Source organism: Marmota flaviventris, chromosome 9 (assembly GCF_047511675.1).
Source record: "Marmota flaviventris isolate mMarFla1 chromosome 9, mMarFla1.hap1, whole genome shotgun sequence".
Taxonomy (NCBI): domain Eukaryota; kingdom Metazoa; phylum Chordata; class Mammalia; order Rodentia; family Sciuridae; genus Marmota; species Marmota flaviventris.
In genome coordinates, this window is record NC_092506.1 from 9,816,234 (window position 1) to 9,839,274 (window position 23,041).

The window sequence follows — 23,041 nt, forward strand, 5'->3', positions numbered from 1 at the left end:
CATATGTTTCTCCAATTAACTCTCCTAGCTGCTAAAAAAAGAAAGATTATTCAGTGTTCTCAATTTCATCTGACAGTCCTACTTACCCTGCTTCTCAAATCACACATGGACACCTGTTCTGAGAGCATATCCTCAGGTGTAGAATCAAGACAAAATAATTTTTTATGTCCTGATGCCATATCCCATCCCACAATCCAGTAAGAGAAAGAGCAAAAGGAGCTCATACCTTGAGGAAATAAATATGAAGAACATCAATATAGACATGACCAGCTGGAGAGTATGAGAATAGCAAAAGCCAGGCTTCCCAACATAATGTTTCCAAAAGTAGCAGCACAGACTGTCATTGTTGTTCTCATGGTTTGATATTTGGGACTTGTCCATTCTGCAACTGAGAGAAAACATCACTGAATAATTACTTCAAGCAAAGGTAGAATATCAAGGTCAAAGTCAAAGCTCAATAAATGTCCAAGAGTCAGTGCTGACTTACTGAGAAGAATGGCATTTGTCAGGATGGCCATGGTGGACATGCCAGCCAGGAGACCAAGTGAGCACTAAACCTGGAAAGTGGGAGCAAAGCCAGCACAGGTGTCAGTGACAGCCAGCTGGAGAAGTAACCTCCTCCCAAACCTATGGAAAAGGGAAAGATGAGATTGTGGGAACAATAACAACTGTGGTAAAAATTAGCACAAAGAAAACACTTCACACCTATGAAATATCCATAAAGAACTAACAGCTGATGTCCTCAAATCAACTCTCCTTCTTTGTAAATAGATATTGTATGAACAAAACTTCTTCAATTTTTACCAGTAGTTTGGCACCAATTCAAGCTATATAAGATGTGTTACAGTGTTAGAAATATTAATAAACATAAAGATCTCTTGCACTGTACCATACACTAGCATAGTGGAAAGTCAATATCATGCATAAAGTGTTAAAATCAGCCCTTGGGATTCTAGAACTGCCTAGATTATGGTTAACATGATATAATAGGAACATCTGTGAAGTGGTACATCAAAGTTGTTGATGGGTTGGGGTAAGAGTCTCTATCTGCTGAGTTTGGATTTTGGGCCTTGGGCAACAAAACAGATATGTAAAAATATACCATGTACTTTCTCACAGGAAAAACACATAAAAATTGACCATTTCCTTAGTTTTGGGACAGCGAGCATTGGGTGGTAATCTGGTTGTCCATTACCAAAAAGCAGCTCAGGAACACTATTATGGATCTCCATTGTAGAGCATTATGTGACAATTAGAAATGTGAACTAAAAGTACTAATAGGAATGTGTGTGTATCTCAGAAACATAATGCTAAGTACACAAAAGGAGAGAAAGAGACAGCACATTTGAATTATATGTAAATTTAGATACACAAACCCAACTGTCTCATTTTGTAAAACATGAATTTACAGATGCATAGCTAACACAGTGGAATGACTCTTATTGAGAAGAGGAGGCTAGGATGCTTCCATGTTTTCTGAAGAAAAAAAAGTCATCTAATATTCTATTGAGGAGCCATTGTATGTGAGAATGCTCTTCTTTCTTGCTTCATTCGAGTTCACTCTTTGAATTTAACATTTTTATTGTAATATATCATAGTGATGGCCTTTGAGTTTACCTGCTTAGATTTTATTGGGACAATTGGATTTGTATATTGTGAGATTTCTTCAAATAATGTCTGAGCCCACTACTCTCTCTTTTCTCCTTCTGAGACTCCCATAGTGCATATGTGGGTGCACTGCGTGGTGCTCCATACATCCTTTGCATGCTAGCATCTTCCTTCAATCTAGTTTTTTTAATTATTTTTTAATTTTATTTTTTGGCTCATCAGACTTGATGATTCCTACTGATTCTCATTTAAGTTCATGGATTCATTTTTATTCAGCTATTATACTTTTCTCTTGCAGATTTCTGTTTGGTTTCTGCTTTACAATTCCTATCTTATTATTGATAGTCTCACTTACCATACATTTTTTACTAATTTTCTTCATCTCTATTTTCATGATCTCTTCTATTTTTTGAGCACATGTAAACTATTTATTTATGTGACTAATTTTCTAATAATTCTGATGTCTCAGCTTCCTTAGAGAATATTCTTATATATTCTTTCCATTTGAATGAGATATTGACCCTTCCACAATATAAGAATACAGTTTAGTCTTCCTCTGCTGTGTGAAGACAGCAGACAGCAAGACACTACCAGTTATCCAATAAGCTGATACCCTGACCTTGGACTTTCCAGTCTCCAGATCTGTGAGAAACACAATTCTACTATTTATAAATTACCCAGTATCAGGTATTTTGCTAGACCTTCAGAATCAATTAAGACACATTATTCTCCAGAGATCAGATATCAAATTCAAAATCTTTCATAAGCAAAGCACTCAGAAAACTAGAAATGAAAGGGAACTTCCTGAAACTTATTAAGGGAATCTATCAGAACTCTATATAGTTAATGGCATACACAGGACTGAAAAGCACAGTACATTCACTGAAAATCATCAAGAAAATCAGGATGTCAGTTCTCACATGTTTCATTTATCATTGAAAGGTAGATCCTAGTACTGTGGAGAACATAGCCAAAGGCAGAAGAAGCAAAAACAAGAAGTTAAACTATCCTTACTTGCAGATGATATGGTTGTGAAATAAAAAAAATAAGTATCTAAAACAAATCTTCTAGAACTACTAATATTTGTATATTGCAAAACTTTTTCAAATGATTTCTCAGCCTATTAATCTCTCTGTTCTCCTTCTGATACTCCCATAGTGCATATGTGGGTAAAATGTGTGGTACTCTGAAAGTTCTTTGCACAAAATGATTGTTTTCAATCTACTATTATTTATTTTATTTTTTAGCTCCTCAAATGATAATCCCTAGTATTCTTTATTCATGAACTTGTTCTTTATTTATAAAATTGTTCTTCATTTATGAATTTATCAGCATAGCAGTTCATAAAATCAGTACATAAATAAATTGAAGTTCTATTTTAATAGGATTTATTAACATAAGCAAGGAATAAAAAAATTAGGCAAAATATAGACAAAGGATGCTTGAGGTTCATAAGAAATGAATCTAGTCACAGAAGTACTTGCTTATACTCAATAAGGTGCCACTGTTGAAAACATTTTATTTTGAATATTGCAACCTTATTTATTGTACATACTTAGAAATGGACCTAAGTCAAATTTTATTCATTGGATTAAAAATAAAAGATGTCTATGGTTATAGATATGATATGATATGATAGATATGATAAAGATAGAGGGACTACTGAAATGCCAAGTATAGTCTTCATATTTAAGAACTATTTATAATTACTTTAAAAAAGAAATTCTTCATACTAGTTATTAGTACAAGGCAATTAAAGTTAAAAGAGACTACTTCATATCCTCAAAAACTAAGTTAATTGGCAGTAAAGTATGAGGGCAATCATTGTCTATCATTTCAAAGCACATGTAAAGGCACGGGATCAAAATTGTTGTACCACAAATTGCAACACTAATTGTCATTAAATTAATTACCCTACATGGTTGAAAGTCATCCTTAAAAAGTTGTTCTGGCAAAAGCAAAATTGAAGGTGACAGGCAAGACCTCCCACACACCACAAATGACATGTTGCTGTAGACTCTGCAGGAGGAATGGGACAGTCAAGCCATACTGCATTGTCCACACAAGCACAATGAGCATTCTCTTGGCACCAAAAGGATTTGGTGCAGTATCCAGGAGGGACTGAGCACAATGCCCTTGGGCAATACTGACAGTGTTCTTTTCCATAGCAGCATATTCTAGCAGGCTGGACCTGATGTGGTGACCCATCTTCATCTGTGTCCCCAGAGAAACACTTTGTCACTCTTTGTGACATTCAAACCCCATGATGTTGCATCTTCTTTCCATACCCTTTGGCAAAACACTTCCACATCTTATGGTGATGTCCTGCACACAAGACTCAAACTTTTAAAATTAGGTCTCACCACACTGAATTAAATTTTGCATTTGTGTTTGTAGATCCCTAGGAACAAAGGTATTCCCAGGACAGTGTAGTTTGCAATAAGTGTTTTATAATGGATGAATAATTCATAAGCTAATAAGAGTACCCACCGGGAGGAAAGAGCTGTGAACCAGAGACACTCACTTGTATGACAAATAGCCACATACAATGTTTCCAATTAACATTCCACCCATGAAGAAGAATTTAGACACTGAATTCAGTGACTGAGATTCACATACTAGGTCCCAATGGAAGACAAGGAAACCAGCATAACAAAACACCTTCACAGACCTGCAGTTTTCATTATAATAGGCCCCTATCTTCTTCTACAACTTCTCTTTTCAAAAATATTTGAATTCTACCATACAATCCTCAGTTTAAACAAATGTTTATCTAGGAAGACTACCTTACACCTGTGGATTACATTAATTATCACTTTTCACACATGCTGAAAAGTTCTCAAATTTGGCACCATCATTCAAGGACCTTGAAGAATTTACTGAATCTTGAATACCACTGCACACCTTCCCACATGATTACTCTAGGAGTTCATTCTTGGTATGTAGGTTTTGATCAACCTACCAGATGCCTCTAATTGGCAATCATGGCAGGGAATTACTGACTAACACGACATTTTTAACAAGACACATGATTTACTTGCTTAAACTGTAATCATCACGAGAATAAAAGTGCCATGATATTGGATTTCTATTTTTTTATTTATCATTACACTATGTATGTGTCCCATATTGCATAAAGAACCAATAGCTTCTGGGGGGAAAAAAAGAAGAACCAGCATCCACACAGCAATTAAAATCTCAAAACATGTTCATTATTTTCTTTGTTTCTACATGTCAAGCACTCACAAGTGGAAAATTAAGCCTGTTACCTCAGTCACGGTGGTGGAGAGGAACGAGCTCTGGTCATATACCCAGTCACTTCACTCATGTTTGAGAAGGTTCCATTCATATTAAGGAGCTGCCATTGTGGGTGGATGAAGCGATGACATTTCTCTGGCCTCAGGTTTGAGTCTAGTGGGATGGAGATCCTCAGGAGGGCTTCTTGGCTGAGGGTCCCAGTGTCCTTGTTAGAGACAGCATCATTGTCAAGGAGGTAGACCCAGCAGCAATGACCAAGGATGACTGCAGTGAAATTTTCCAATATAATATGAGTCTGTGCCATGGCATTGTAGGTAAGAAGAAAAGCCATCTGAATTATCTGGAACCTTCCCAGACCACCAACTTCATCCAGGAGATCCTGAAAGGCCATGGTGTCTCTATGACTCTCCCCAACTAAAGGCAAAGTGAAGTTATCTGGATAAGTTCAAAGAACAAAGTGTTCTATCCTCTTTCACTATGACACAGAAAAGGGTGTTGATCCTGACCTCAATTTCTCTTTAATGGTCCCCTCTTCACTTCTGTGGCAAGTCCATGGAACTAATATCCCCTAGTCATTAGGTTATTTAGGTGACTGATTTCTTTAAATCAATGATAGAAATATTTTTATTGATCTGCTTTCTGCAATTAAATCTGTTAATGTACTTTATGAAAATTCTTGTCATGGAAAATAAACTGCAGTCAACTTTGAACATTGATCTCCAAATTCTCTGAGGAAAAAAAAGACAGAATAATGCTGTTACATGTTTTATGATTTTTTTTACAGAATAGGTAGTTTGAGTACTGATTGAAGGGTTTGATTTTTCTAGGAGAGATGGTAAGAGGAAATTTTTGGTTTGTTTAGTACTAAATCTTGATTGACAGAGGTCATGAAAATCATTCCAAGTAAAATTAATTCAGTGAAGTGTTACGTTTTGGATGCAAGATACCCCACAAAAGTTCATATGTTATGCAATGCAGGAATATTCAGAGCTGCTATGATTACTTTATGAGTGCTCTAACCTCATCAGTGGGTTAATTTATATGATGGTTTTATAATATGAGTGGCTACTGGGAGGTAACTTAGGCAGATAGGCCTTGGCTGGAACACATAGATCACTGCACTTGGGGATCACATCTTCTCCTTGGCTCCTAGTGCACACCCCTCTAACCTTTGCCTCTCTCCCTCTCTCTGTTTCCTGGCTGCTGGAGCTAAGAATCTTTCTTTGCCTGGTCTTTCTGCTACAATTGTCTACCCCATATCAGGGACAGAGCAACCAAATTGGCCAACCATGTACTATATCTCTGAAATGGTGAGCCCCAAATAAGTTTTTGTTCCTCTCTATGCTGTTCTTGTCAGGTATTTTGGTCAAAGTGATGAAAAGATGACTAACACATGAAGTATGGTCCTACATTTTGGTGACTTTCTGCTTGAGCTCATACTGCCAAAAGCCATGAACAGAGGCAATGTAAGGCCCTTCAAATTACCAGTGACATTCTCCATAGAACTAAAAACACAATCCTAACATCCATATGGAAGATTGAATTGCCAAAGCAATTCTGAGCATAAAGAATAATGATGGAAGTATCACAAAATTTATTATAAAACTATTAAAACAAAAACAACATGGTATTGGTACAAGAATAGTCATGTAGACCAACAGAATAGAATCAAGGGTCCAGAAATACTCCCATGCATCTACAATTTTCTAATTTACATCAACGTTACTGAAAACATGCTGGAGAAAGAATCCTCTTCAACAAATGGTTCTGGGAAAACTGGAATTCTTCCTGTAAATTTTAAAACTAGATTCCTGTCTTTTTTCCAGTACAGAAATCAATGCAAAATGGATCAAAGGTCTTAAAATAAGACCTGACACTTTGAAATTATTAGAGAAAAATATATGGTCAATGCTTCAATATATTGGTATAAGCAGTGATTTCCTGAAAAGAACTCAGGAGATAATGGCAAGAATTGACAAATGGGATTACATCAAATTAAAAGCCTTCTGCACATTAAAGGAAATGAATCAACTTAGGGAAGACAGTCAAAAGGATGGGAGAAAATCTTTGCCAGCTATTATCTAACAGAGGATTAATATTCAGAATATATAAAAGCTCAAAAAAGACAACACCATTCAACTACTATGTATAATCATAAAGATCTAATAAAAATAAAATAAAATATAACAGCAAAAGAACAAACAACCTAGTCAATACATGGGTAAGTGAGCTGAACAGACACTTCTCAAAAGAAGATTTACAAATGATCAATAAAAATGTAAATAAATGCTCAGTATCTTTAGGCATCAGAGAAATTCACATCAAAACTGCAGTGAGATTGCATCTCACCACAATCAGAATGACTATTATCAAAACTACAGTGATGCAGCCACATCAATGTTTTTAACAGTACAACTCACAATAACTATAGAACCAAACAGATAATGAATATTATTCAACAGATAAATTAATTTTAAAAATGTGCTACATATACACAAAGGAATACTATCCAGCCATAAAGAAGAATGAAATCATGGCATTTGCTAGTAAATGAATGAAGCTGGAGATTATCATGCTAAATGAAATAAGCCAGTTCCAAAAAAAACAAATGTCAAATGTTCTCACATATGCAGATGCTAACTCACAATAAGGGAAGGAGTAGGGAAGAATAGAAGTATTTTGGATTGGACAGAGGGCAATGAATGAAGGGGAGGAGGAATGGGAATAGGAAAGATAGTAGAATGAACTGGACATTACTTTCCTGTGTGCACATATGATTACAGGACCAATGTAATTCTACATCATGTCCAACCAGAAGAATGAGAAGCTATACTCCATATATGTATAATATATCAAAATATTCTTCTTTCATGTACAACTAATAAGAACAAATAAAAAAGAAAAGAACATGTTGGTAAGGGTGCTGCTAAAAGGAACCCTTACACACTGTTGGGGGAAATGTATAGCCACTCTGAAGGTTCCTCAAAAACTAAAAACAGAACTACTGTAAGATTCAGCCATAACACTCCTGGGTATATCTGAAGGAAATAAAGCCAGCATACAAAGGAGATACATGCATACCCGTGTTATTACCACACTACTCCAAATAGCCAAGGCATGGAATCAGCCTAGATGCCCATCAATAGATGAATGCATCAAAAATGCATTATAGCTATAAAATGGAGTATTATTCACCCATAAGGAAGAACAAAATTATGTCATCTGTAGGAAAATTGATGGTATTGAAAATCATTATGTTAATCAAAATAAGTCAGACTAAGGCAAGCATCACATGTTTCTCTCATGTGGAATCAAGAAAGAAAAAAATGACATGTAAGTAGAAGGCCTGCTAGGGAGTTGGAAGGGAGTCCGGGAGATCAGTGTGTTATAAGCATGTGTAAAAGTGTCACAATAAAACCCATTATTCTGTATAGTTAATACACACTAATAAATATAAGAAGATGAAAATAAACTGACTTTTAAAATCATATCACCAATTACCACTGAAAGCAAATTGCTTAGAGTGGTGGGAGTGTGACGGTGACGGAGGACAGAGGGTACATCCAGTGGCATCCTCACATTTTAACTGGCTTGCTCATTTATTCAGATAGTATTCATGAGCCTCTTTTCTGTTCTAATAGCAGAAATGTGGTAAGTACAAGACAATTTTCAAGGAACTTATAATTCAGTGGGTAAGAGAGAGGTACATAAATAATTATACTTCAACATTATTAGCGTGTGGGCACATATCCTTGTCTGTGAATGCATGTTTGTGACAAAAATAAATATCTAAGGCTGCCACCTATACCACTGCCATCTCATCACACTGCCCCCACTTGGTCTTTTCTTCACGCAGCTGCCTGATGCCTGGAGGTCTTTTTACCACCCAGCTACCACCTATGCCACTGTCCCTCACAGCTGCTGCTATTGTCACCTGGAGCTCTTCTCCCTGGGTGCCACTATCACAGGTGCTGCTGCCACCAACTTGTTCTCTGGGTGCCACTGCTGCTGCTGACCCACTGCTGCCACCATCCAGAGGTCTGCTGCCAGAGTGTCAGCAAGTTTGGTTACACGTAGCCACCTCCATCTTGGGATACCAGCCAGGCCTAGGGGGTCAGGGTGCAGCCAGTTTGCCACCACTGTCATCTCAAGGCCAGTTGCCTCTGTTTGGGGACATCAACTAGGCCCTAGAGGTCTAGTGTTGGAATGCCTGCAGGGTTGGCTGCACCTGAAGTCCTTCTGTTGGGAGTGCTGATGACCCCATCTTCCACCTTCTTTTCAGTGTCTCTCCTCTATATGAGTGCATCTCTGGGGATCTCTCTGCTAATTGGAACAGCATTGAGATCTTAGGACTGCAACTTAGCCAAGCCTGGGGTATCTGATCCCAGATTGTTGGGATAGTGACTGGGTCTGTGTGAGCCAGGCAATCCCATAAATCAGAGATAGGACTGAGAAAATTTTTAACTCTGAAGCAAACAGTTGTTCAGTTTTCCATTGAGTTTTGTTTTTGTTGTTGTTTTGTGTTGATTTGATTTTTTTTCTCTTCTCTAGCATTTCTACTGGTTTGGGGACCTGGTATATTTCATGCATCAGTTTGTTGAGAACTGTGGTGTATGGATGGTATTTTGCAGTTTTGTTGTGTATTCTTATATTTTTAATTTTTATTGTATATATTTTTCCTCTTGCTTGTCTGTTTTCCTGGATTCTCTATCTTTTCTCCCATCTGTGGTCAGTCTCTGTCAATTCTTCTTCTGCTCTTACTATAGATTTTTGCTTCTGGCTTTTCTTCTGTTCCCTCATGAGCATCATGTCCTGTACCACTTCTTTTCTCTTTGTTCAACATTTGGGATTGTGAACATTTTGGCAAATTTGCTGTGTATAGTGTGGACAGTAATTAAACTTGTTATTTATGTTTGTTGTGAGAACTGTGGAATTCTTGATAGAATCTAGTGGGTTTGGAGCTGTGTGTTGTTTGCATTGGGTGCTGTTGAGTTGGTCTCCCCCCTTAAAGGAAAGGTGCTGGAAACTTCAGTGACACTAGAGGTCTATGAGGTAGAATTTGTGCTGCCCTAGGTCCATTTAGCTAGATGGACAAACACACAAACAACATGAAAAAACAAGGGAATAAAGTACCGCAAACAAACCAAGATGCTACAATGACAGAATCCACTGACAACACAATAAAAAAAAGTCAGAAAAGTAGTTTAGAATGTACATAGTTAAACTGATCTGTGAATTAAAGAATAGCATAAGGAATGAAATCAAAGAAAAAAACACAGGAAATGAAAGATCACTTCAATAAAGAGTTAGAGATAGTGGGGGAAATAAACAGAAATCCTCAAAATGAAGAATCAATAAACCAAATTATAAATTCAATAGAAAGCATCACCAATAGACTAGACAACTTGGAAGACAGAACCTCAGGCAATGAAGACAAAATATAAAATCTTGAAAACAGAGTTGACCATGCAGAGAAGACAGTAAAAAACTATGAACAGAACATCCAAGAAGTATGGGATAACATGAAAAGACCAAATTTAAGAGTTATTGAGATAGGTAAAGGAGCAGAGACACAAACCAAAGGAATACACTATCTTTTCAATGATATAATAGCAGAAAATCTCCCAAACCTAAAGAATAAAATGGAAACTCAAATACAAGAAGCTTACAGAACCCAAAATGTAAACAATTACAGCAGATACACACCAAGACACATTAAAGTGAGAATAACTAACACATAGAATAAAGATAAATCTTAATGGCCATGAGAGGAAAAAATTAAATTACATATAGGGAAAAACCAATTCAGATCTCAACTAATTTCTCAGTCCAGAACCTCAAAGCTAGGAGGTCTTAGAATAATGTATTTCAAGCTCTGAAAGAATTGATGCCGATTAAGAATTTTATATCCAGCAAAATTAAGTTTCAGATTTGAAGATGAAATAAAAACCTTCCATGATAAACAAAAGTTAAAAGAATTCACAACTAGAAACACTACACTACAGAATATTTTCCACAAAATATTCAATGGGAATGAAGTGATAACCAGCAAATAGAGGAACAAAACTAAAAAAATGGTCAAACAAAGGAGAAACTAAGCCACTTTAAAAACCAGAAATAAACCAAAATAGCCAGGAACACAAAATATATCTCAATAATAACCTTGAATGTTAATGGCCTAAATTCATCAATCAAAAGACATAGACTGGCAGATTGGATTAAAAAACAAGACCCAACAATATGCTCTCTCCAAAAGACTCACCTCATAGGCAAATACATCCACAGACTGAAGGTGAAAGGATGGGAAAAACATATTAATCACACGGATCACAAAAACAATCAGGAGTTTCTATACTCATATCAGATAAAGTGGACTTTCAGCCAAAGTTAATCAAAAGGGACAAAAAAGGACATTGCATATTCCTTAAGGGAACTATATACATCAATAATACATAACAATCATAAGTATTTATACCCCAAACAATGGAGCATCTATGTAGATGAAACAACACTCCTCAACTTCAAGAATCAACTCAACCACAAAACAATAATACTGGGTGACTTTAACATACCTCTCTCAATAATGCATAGACTTCCAAGTAAAACTAAACAAAGAAACTCTAGATCTAAATAATACAATCAATAATTTAGACTTAACAGATATACATAGAATATTTCATCCATTAGTGAGTGAAAATACTTTCTTCTCAGAAGCACATGGATCTTTCTCTAAAATAGACCACATTTTATGCCATAAAGCAACTCTTAGCAAATTAAAAAAAAAATAAAGATAACACCCTGCATACTCTCAGATCATTATGGAATAAAATTAAAAATCAATGATCGAATAAAAATACAAGCTACTCTAACTCCTGGAGTGTCTATAACATGCTACTATTGAATTATGAATGGATAACAGAAGAAATCATGGATGAAATTTTTTTAAAAATAGAGATATGTGGTAAGCCATTGTTATAGATCGTGGCTGCCATTAGAAGATGGTGCCGGCTTCCACTGTGGCCTGTGATAAACAACTCCTTTTTTGGAGAGTTGGCACGTAATCCTTTATCACCCTATGAGAAAGCTCCACGTGGCAGCTTTGCATTGGGGCTTGAGATGCTTTATTAAGGCTGGGAGGGGCATCCGAGAGAGAGGAAGAAGAAATATCAAGGACCTGAATAAACTGCTGAAAGAAGATTCCTGAGTTGCGTCTTCCTTGCGGGCAAGGGGTCGCGACAGAGATAAATGAGAATACCAATACAACATATCAAAATGAGACACTATGAAGGCAGTGCGAAGAGGAAAGTTTATTTCATTGAGCTTATTTATTAAAAGAAGAAAAAGTCAACAAACAAATGACGTAGTATTACAACTCAAAGCCCTAGAAAAAGAAGAACAAACCAACACCAAAACCAGTAGAAGATGGGAAATAATAAAAATCAGAACTAAAAATCAATGAAATTGAAACAAAAGAAACAATTGAAAAAAAATGATACAACAAAAAATTTGTTCTTTGAAACAATAAATAAAATTGATAAAACTCTAGCCATGCCAATAAAAATAAAAAGAGAGAAAACTCAAATTACTAAAATATGTGATGAAAAAGGAAATATCATGACAGACACTCCTGAAATACAGAAGATAATTCGAAAATATTTTAAAAATGTACACTCCAGTAAAATAGCAAAACTTGAAGACATTGACAAATTTCTAGAGACATATTACTTACCCAAACTGAATCAGGAGGACATACATGATTTAAACAGATCAATTACAAGTAATGAAATAGAAAAATGTCATCAAAATCCTACCAATCAAGAAAAGCCCAGGGCCAGATGGATTCTCAGCTGAGGCCTATCAGACCTTCAAAGAAAAATTAAAAACAAAATTCCTCAAAGTATTCCTTGAAATAAAAGAGGAAGTAACCCTTCCAAACCAATTATATGAGGCCAGTATCACCCTAATATTAAAACCAGACAAAGACACATCAAAGAAATAAAACTTCAGACCGATATACCTGATGAACATAGATACAAAAATTCTCAATAAAATTCTGGCAAATCACATACAACAAAATATTAAAAAGATAGTGCACTGTGGGGAGCCACTCTGAATGACCCGCTCCTTCCATCCTGAAGCAAGAGGCTTTGACCAATCACTACTAGTGACTTGGGCGATGTCCCAGTTGAGGAAGTTGAGGGCATGTCTTCATATGTAGGCATGTCACCATGGGGTTGAGCTACACTCACCTATTCCTTTGTAATCCAGCCCCTTTGCCCTGTTTGGAATAGAATGTTCCATAGAAACGCCCTTTGTGTGTCTCCTCTTACTCTGCCTTTGGGTGTGGCCTTCCTAGATTTCAGTCAACCTACTGACAGCAGACACCATGAAGCTAGACTCAACCCCTTGAAACCTGACCCTTTGCCTCATTTGAATGGCTTCTCCTCAATAAAAGGGGTTAGCACATGCTCACTCGCTCTCTTTCTGTGACACCCTCAGGTCAGAGGAGCTGTCACAGGACCCCAAAGTAAAAGGCAACTCTGTCTCTTATATGATTATTTCATGCAGCCCAGTTCACCTGGAGTGACTGTGAGTGTTTTAGTCATGGGGAATGTGACATTGCACCATAATCAAGTAGGGTTTATCCCATGGATGCAAGGTTGGTTCAACATACGGAAATCAATAAATGTAATTCATCACATCAGTAGACTCAAAAACAAGAATCATATGTTCACCTCAATTGATGCACAAAAGGTATTTGACAGAATACTGCACTTCTTCATGTTCAAAACACTAGAATAACTAGAGATAATAGGAACATACTCAATATTATAAAATCTATCTATACTAAACAGGTCAACATAATTTTAAATGGAGAAAAATTGGAAGCATTCCTTCTAAAAAGTGGAACGCAAAAATGATGCCCTCTTTCACCACTTATATTTAATATTGTCCTTGAAATTCTAGTCACAGCAATTACAAAGAAGAAAGAAATTAAAGGGATATAAATAGGCATAGAAGAGCTCAAAATAACACTATTTGCTGATGACATGATTCTATGTTTAGAAGAGCAAAAAATCCCACCAGAAAACTTCTAAAAATCATAAATGAATTCAACAAAGTAGTAGGTTATAAAATCAACACCCATAAATTAAATGCATTCCTATACATCAGTGAAAAATCTACTGAAAGAGAAATTAGGAAAACTGCCCCATTCACAATAGCTTCAAAAATTAAAATAAAATAATTGGAAATCAATCTAACAAAATAGGTAAAAGACCTGTACAATGAAAATTATAGAACACTAAAGAAATAAATTGAAGAATTTAGAAGATGGAAATACCTCCCATGCTTCTGGATAGGTAGAATTAATATTGTCAAAATGGCCACACTACCAAAAGTATTAAACAAGATTTAATGCAATTCAAGATAAAATCCCAATTACATTATTTATAGAAATAGAAAAAAAAATCATGAAATATTCGAAAAATTTTAAAAAAAAACAGAATAGCAAAAGCAGTTCTTAGCAAGAAGAGAAAAGCAGGAGGCATCACAATACCAGTTCTTAAGCTATACTACAGAGCCATAGTAACAAAAACAGTGTGGTATTGGCACCAAAACAAATATATAGACCAATAGTACAGAATAGAAGACACAGAGATAAACCCACACAAATAGTTATCTCACATTAGACAAAGGCATGAAAAAGATTCACTGGAGAAAAGATAGCCTATTCAATAAGTGATGCTGGGAAAATTGGATATCCACATGTGTTGGGGTTTAAGTGTGCAGAGTTTAGCTCCCTCAGGCCTGACTTTTTGCAAGAGCTGTGGCTGTGATTTAGGTCAGCTGAGGCAAACCTCAGCTAGGAGGAGGAAAAGTTCTCTGCCCCTTATCGCAAGTCACAAGTTCTGCATGGTTTGGCCAAGAGGAAGAAGCTTCCTGCATACTTATCCTGGGAACAGTACATTCTGAAGAAACAAATGCATCCTCAGAGGAGTAGATAATGTCTACAAAGAACTTTAGGAGGGTACTTATCAAACAAACAGGAACAATTTGAATCTAGCTCTATGTATCCGCTGAGGCATGATATTTGGACAATGTGGGTAAAGTGTTATTGAAGAATTGCTTGCTTTGTTAGAAGAAGTGTATAAAAGGAACTTGCAAATAAACTTCAGCATGCAGTTGCGATTGCTGCCTTGGCTCTGCATCCCCTGTGTCCCAGTTATTTCGTGACCCTTACCCAGGGACCCGAACGCTCTAGACGTTCACAATTGGCGCCCGAACAGGGACCCTGTTGGATTGTCAGGAAGGGTAAGTTATTTTTCTTTATATTACAGGGTGATGGGACAATCTTCATCTTCTCCTTTTTTACGTATTCTTAGGCATTCACTTGCTGTCTATGGTATTAACATTTCCCATTCTGATATAGAGATGTGTCTTAAGGTGGTCAGGGAATGGAATCCCTGGTTCCCGGAGGAAGGATCTATGGATGTAGATAATTGGAAACGGGTCCGTCACAATGTTGAAAAGGCCATGAGGCAAGGTGAAAAAATTCCAATTCGGTTTTGGTCTATCTGGTCTATTTTATATACAATGTTTAAAGCTATGGAGGAAGAAAAGTTAATTGGCAACTTACAAAAGGAGTTAGCTCCCTCTATTTTAGATCTCCCTCTGGATGTTAGCGAAAAAGAAGAGGTAGTAAAAGATATGCAACAATTGACTCATAATTCTTCACAAAATTCTGCTGATTTAATTGGTACTGCTACGGAAAAGAAAACGAAAGTAAAAACAATGATTGATGATCACTCCGTTTCGGAGCAATTCAAACTTGTTATGGAGGAGGTTTTGGGACGTCTTAATAAATTAGAAGCTAAAATGGACCCTAAGCCTTTATCGGGAACCAGGCCCTCTGCCCCTCCGGCCACCAATCCTTTTTTGGCAGCTTCTTTAAAGGCTCTCCAGGAAATGGACTCAGAACCTTCTGACGATGAGGACGAAACTCCTTTCTTTGCTTTTCCTATAATCAGGCCTGATCCAGTTAATGGAATGGCACATCCACCTTGGTATGAGGGGATTGATATTGATCATATTAGCAGATTAAAAAAGGCAGTGACAACGTACGGACCTCAATCCCATTATGTAAAAGCATTGCTTAATGCTTTTGCTACGCATTACAATAATTTTGCTCCTGAGGATTGGAAGATTGTGAGCCGTGCTCTTTTACAGGAACCTGAATATCTTCAATGGCACATGTGGTTTTTAGAAGGATGTGCCACTAAGGCTAGAGAAAATGGTAACAGTCAAAACCCTGTTATTCGTGCCATAGGATACCCTATGTTATCTGGCACTGGTATGTATGATGACATTCAACATCAAATTAATATTCCTCCTGAGATTCATGAGCAATTGAAGGAAATAACTTTAGAAGCTTGGGACAAAATTAGACCTTATTATTGCTCCAGTACATAGGAATTATGTAAAGTGTTAAAGCAACTATATATATTTAAATTGTGTGTGTTAAAGATTAAGAAAAAAGATAATGGTTATTTTTCCTAAATGAAATAACATTCTTCTCTCCACCAAATTTTTTTCTAAAGTTAATGGCATTTGGGTCAAGGTTTTATTAAAAGCTACATTTTATAACACTGGCACAAAAAAAGTAATTTTAAGCTTGTTTGCACAGTTCTTTTTTTCCATTGGAAATGGAATTCATTGCCTTAGGTCTTTTTAAATAGTGTATTATCGTTGGGGCTAACTCTATGCTTGAAAACCAGTTTATTTATAACCTGTTGTAAGTGCTATATTCTGTTTGCAGTTAGGAAATGCAAAATTTTAAGTGATCTCCTAGCTTGTAAGCAAACTGAGATGCACTATCCCTTTTCTATATAAAAATGAGTTAATATGTCAATAAATCAACTCAACATGGTGGGTTTAATATTACCCTTTCCTATGTGTTTTATCTAATTCTTTTGGTTGTTAATATGGTGATAAATGAAAGTCAAAATAAATTTTAAATATTAAGATTTCCGATTTATTGAGCTTAAATTATGCCACCATGCTTATGTAAAAATGAAGGTGGCACCATGGTAAAACTTAATGAAAAATAATTTCTCAATTGTAATAATTTTGATTTCTCTTTCTTGTGATCTCTCCTTCCCTGTTGTCTTGAACCATAGCAAAAGGAACTTCTCCTTTAATTTTTCTTGCAGTTAATGTAAAAATACTCTAAATCTCTAAGCTTCTGAAATATTAAAAGTAAAAATAATCTAATAAAGATGTAATTTATCCATTTAACATATGTTTATTTTTCCTTATGTACTCAAGGTGATTTATTTGTTCAGCTCAAGGATATTACAGCTAAAAAACATTCATTAGCAAAAGGAGAAACAATCTACATCTAACAGAAAAATCAAAAATGTTTCTTATTTTTGTTGAGTTAAATGTTTGACTCTAACACTTTTCTTTATACAAAACATAGATTCTCCAAAAATATTATGCCATATGCTAACCAGATCGCATTATTAATTGAACAAGGAAGACAGAGAAGTATAACTTTGATGGGCAATGACATTTCTCACATAATTACCCCATTACCTAAAGACCAATGGACTTACTTGGTACAAATGACTGAAATACTACAAATAGCGTTGGCTAAATATACCGGAGGTATTTCCTATCATTTCCCCAAGGGCAAATTATGGGACATGTTAAAACGTCAACAATTTGTAATCAATAATATTATTAGTGAATATCCTTTAGACAATGTTGTTACTGTGTTTACTGATGGATCAAAAACTAAAAGTGCTTATTGGACAGAGAATCAATATTGGGTTCAAATAACAAACTATCAATCTGTTCAACAAAATGAATTATTTGCAGACATTCAAGTTTTAAATGATTTTGATAATCAAGACATTAACATTCTTACTGACTCTGCATACACGATGGGAGTAGTTAAAAATATATTTACTGCAGTAGCTTATTCTAATAAACCTACTCTACAAAATCTTTTTCTTACTTTACAAAAACTTTTACAAGCTCGTAATGCTCGCATATTTATAGATCATATTAGATCACACTCTAAATTACCAGGATTTTTGACATATGGTAATGCTCAGGTAGACAAATTAGTGATGTTCAAAACTCCTCAAGAAGAACATAATCTGTTTCATTCTAATGCCGGACATTTACACATTAAATATAAGATTCCATATAAACAAGCAAAACAAATTATTAAAAATTGCCCAGTTTGTCGACCTTTACATCTTAGGATTGTACCTTCTGGAGTAAATCCTAGAGGGATTCAACCTAATGAATTATGGCAAATGGATGTTACACATGTTCCCTTGTTTGGACGTTATTCTTGTGTTCATGTTACTATTGACACATACTCTAAATTTTTGTGGGCTACGGCTCAAATTGGAGAAACCACCCGTCATGTTATTCAACACTTAGTGGAAACATTTGCTATTATGGAAATTCCCGCTATGATTAAAACTGATAATGGTCCAGCTTATACTAGTAAAAATTTTAAAGATTTTTGCAAATTATATGATATTGTTCATCTAACTGGAATAGAATATAATCCACAACGACAAGCTTTAGTAGAACGTGTACATGCTACGCTTAAAACACAAATTAAAAAGGAGGAAAATGACAGATTTAAATATGCACTTGTTTAGACATTTACAAAATCAACCTAAAGCATTGTTACATCAAGCCTTATTTATTTTAAATTTTCTTAATCTTCCACAAGGAGAAATATTGACAAAAGCAGAACGACATTTTGAGCAAAAAACCTTAGAAACAGTTCATGAACCAATTTGGATAAAAATTGCAGCAGATGCTGAATGGCAGCCAGGGATTTTACTTTATAGAGGAAAGGGCTATGCTTATGTTTCAACAGAAAATGGACACCGGCAGTGGCTCCCAGGGCGGTGGATCCAGACCCGTCACAATCAGAACGGCACCAAGGGGGGCACCCTATCCACTACCCCAGCCGAGGAATCAAGATCCTGAGCTTGATGTTCCGGTGGCAGCAATGGCGCGTCTTCATCTTGGGGCCCGACATCGTTGACGTCTTAATTTCTCTCCCTTACCTACGTGGGGTCAAATTAAAAAGCTGAGTGGGGAAGGGCAGAAGGTGCTTCAACGAACAGGGAAGAATTGCACCCCAGAAAATTTATTTCTGGCTATGTGTGCATTATTGACAGTGTCTTCCGCTTCTGAGGTACAAAATAATAATACTCACTATTGGGCCTATATTCCCAATCCACCTTTGCTGGAACCTGTTACTTGGGGAGACATAGATATTACCTTATATACTTCTCCTGCTCTTTTATCTCCCCCTTGGAACAATTTAACATATATGAATATTAATGATGGAACACCATTTAATTTTACTTATAAGAATAATAACAGTAAACCTATATGCTTGGGCGTTCCTCCTTGCTTGCAATTAGATTGGCAACATTGGATACTAGTTGGAAATTGGAGTAATAGTTCTCGAACACGTTTATAACAGTTATCTGCATGGTCCGTCAATATGACCTGGGATAATATAACTGAACAAAAATATCCTATGTTCCCTGAGTGCCCCGATTTTACTTATCAGGACTTAAGATACTCCCCTTTCATATGGCAGGAATGTTTAGGCAAATTTGGGAAGATATTTCAGAATATTATCATGTGGGGTCCTTACGGGATGTTCTTAAAAAATTGTTCAGAATGGAATATTACTGCTTGTGATTTATCTTCTACATACAGAATCCAGCCAAAAGAGACATGGAATGAAACCATTTGGAACGACAAATTGATGGCCTGGGGTGATGGCGGAATTGCTGATCCACGCTTGGCTTCAGTGCAGTACCCTCATCATTTACAAACACATTTATGGAAAATTGCTGCTGCAATTAAACCTGTAATTTTGTCTAATGGCTCTTTTTCTGGGACTAGTCAATCTGCTGCTTCTTATAATTTTACTGTATTTAAAGAGTATAGTATAACCACATGTGTGCCCATGCCATACCTGTTCTTAATTGGAAATGTTACTTTTGATGAGGGAATTTTATGCTTTAATTGTAAATTGTATACCTGTATTAATACATCTGTTTCTATTCCTCCTGGTTATTCCATTATGCTGTTACAACAGCGCTCTCACATTTGGCTTCCTGTGAACTTACAAAGACCATGGTCCCAAGATCCTGTAAATACTTTGGTTTTGGAATTTTTTAGACAATTGTTAAAACGTACTAAACGGTTTGTGGGAGTTGTTGTTGCTGTAATTCTAAGTCTTATTGCAGTGACTACAGTTGCTACAGTTTCAGGGATAGCTTTACATACTTCTTTACAAACAAAACATTTTGTTGAGGAATGGCATAAAGATTCACATGAGTTATGGCTATCCCAGACTCAAATTGATTCTAGACTTCAAACTCAAATAGATATTTTAAAACAGACAGTTAATTGGTTAGGAAAAAAGATACTCACTTTAGAACAAGAAATTAGATTAAAATGTGACTGGAATTCAACTTCTTTCTGTATAACTAATGTACAATATAATCAAAGCTTACACGAATGGAGTATCATACAAAATTATCTCGATGGTAATGATACAGCTCAATTAATGATTGATTCTTTACAAAAGGATGTATTTGAAATTTTTGGAAAAGGGTTTCAACATGATGATGCTGCACAAATAGCTGAATTGTTTTTAAAACAGTTAGAGGGATTAGATCCCAAAGGAATTGCTCAAAGTCTTACCCATACGGCTGGAGGAGTGGGAATAGTGTTATGCTTAGTTATTATCCTGTTTATAATTATATATTGCATGTGCATAAGACCATCTCAAAACGCTATATTAACTTTGTGGAAAGCTGTTTTAGAAAAGCAAAAGAAAAAAGAAGGAATTGTTGGGGTTTAAGTGTGCAGAGTTTAGCTCCCTCAGGCCTGACTTTTTGCAAGAGCTGTGGCTGTGATTTGGGTCAGCTGAGGCAAACCTCAGCTAGGAGGAGGAAAAGTTCTCTGCCCCTTATCGCAAGTCACAAGTTCTGCATGGTTTGGCCAAGAGGAAGAAGCTTCCTGCATACTTATCCTGGGAACAGTACATTCTGAAGAAACAAATGCATCCTCAGAGGAGTAGATAATGTCTACAAAGAACTTTAGGAGGGTACTTATCAAACAAACAGGAACAATTTGAATCTAGCTCTATGTATCCGCTGAGGCATGATATTTGGACAATGTGGGTAAAGTGTTATTGAAGAATTGCTTGCTTTGTTAAAAGAAGTGTATAAAAGGAACTTGCAAATAAACTTCAGCATGCAGTTGCGATTGCTGCCTTGGCTCTGCATCCCCTGTGTCCCGGTTGTTTCGTGACCCTTACCCAGGGACCCAAACGCTCTAGACGTTCACACACATGTAACAAAATAAAATTAAACCCCTATCTCTCTCCCTGAATGAAACTCAACTCAAAGAGGATTAAAGACTTAGGCACTAGAACACAGACAATGCGCCTAATAAAAGAAAAAATAGACCCAAATCTTCGCCATGTCAGCTTAGGATCTGACTTCCTTAACAAGACTCCTAAAGCACAAGAAGTAAAATCAAGAATAAATAAATGGGATGGATTCAAACTAAAAAGCTTCTTCTCAACAAAGAAAACAAAATAATGGATGAGAGAGCATACAGAATGTAAAAAATTCTTTACCACATGCACCTCAGATAAATCATTAATCTCTAAGATATATAAAGAACTCAAAAACCTTAACACCAAAAAAAAACCCAATCAATAAATGGGCTAAAAAACTGAACAGACACTTCATAGAAGAAATACAATCAATCAACAAATATATGGAAAAAATGTTTAACATCTTTAGCAATTAAAGAAATGCAAATAAAAACTACCCTCAAATTTCATCTCATTCCAGTCAGAATGGCAATTATCTTAAGAAAACAAGCAATAATAAGTGTTGGTGAGGATATGGAGAAAAAGGTACACTCATACATTGCTGATGGAAAGGCAAACTGATAAAACCATTATGAAAAGTGGTATGGAGATTCCTCAAAAATCTTGAAATGGAACCACCAATTGACCCATCTATCCCACTTCTCAGTTTATACCCAAATGACTTAAAATCATATTACTATGATTCCACCACATCAATGTTTACAGCACCTCAATTCACAATAGCTAGACTACCGAACCAAACTAAGTTCCTTTCAACAGATGAATGAGTTTTTCAAATGTGATACACACACACACACACACACACACACACACACATACACACACACAATGAAATATTACTCTCAGCCTTTAAAAAGAATGAAATTATTGTGTTTGCCAGTAAATGGATGGAGCTGAAGAATATCATGCTAAATGAAATAAGCCAATCCCAAAAAACCAAAAGCCCAATGTTTCCTCTGATTTGAGGATGCTAGTTCACAATGGGGTGTGGGAGAGAGGGCACCAGGAAAAAAATAGTTACTTTAGATTGGATGGAAGGGAGTGAAGGGAGGGGAGAGTGTGGGGGGAGGAAGGATAGTAGAATGAATTAGACATTATTACCCTATGTGCGTATGTAACTGTATGACTGGTGGGATATATATCCAGAAGAATGAGAAATTATAACCCATTATATATGATACATCAAAGTTCATTCTACTGTCATGTATAATTAATTAAAATAAATTTTTAAATTAATAAAAAATATATATCTAGAACATTTTAAGAGAATCAATGATTTTATCTTCTTTTCAGGCCCTGGCCCTTATTATTGCTCCATTTTCTTGATGTCTTTATTAACTGAACTCATATTTATCTAGTCACCCATATAAAATACTTAGAGGTAAGCCCTTAACATTCTTTTATTCATTCAAAAATTTACTTGAACAAAATCAGTTAATTCTGTCTACCAAATATATCTTCATCACCATGATAAAATCAGAATGAAACTCTTACTGTATGGGCACTGTCACTGTAGATATTAATTGGCTCATTAGAAAAATGAAGTAAGGCGGCTGGGGATGTGGCTCAAGTGGTAGCGTGCTTGCCTGGCATGCGTGCGGCCCAGGTTCGATCCTCAGCACCACATACAAACAAAGATGTTGTGTCCGCCGAAAACTAAAAAATAATAAATATTAAAATTCTCTCTCTCTCTCTCTCTCTCTCTCT

At 36.0% G+C, this 23,041-nt stretch overlaps 1 pseudogene; it reads right to left on the bottom strand.

Moving 5' to 3' along the window:
- Positions 1-251: 251 nt before the first annotated feature.
- LOC139706938 (organic anion transporter 7-like) lies at positions 252-5,257 on the bottom strand (annotated as a pseudogene).
- Between the last annotated feature and the right edge of the window lie 17,784 nt (positions 5,258-23,041).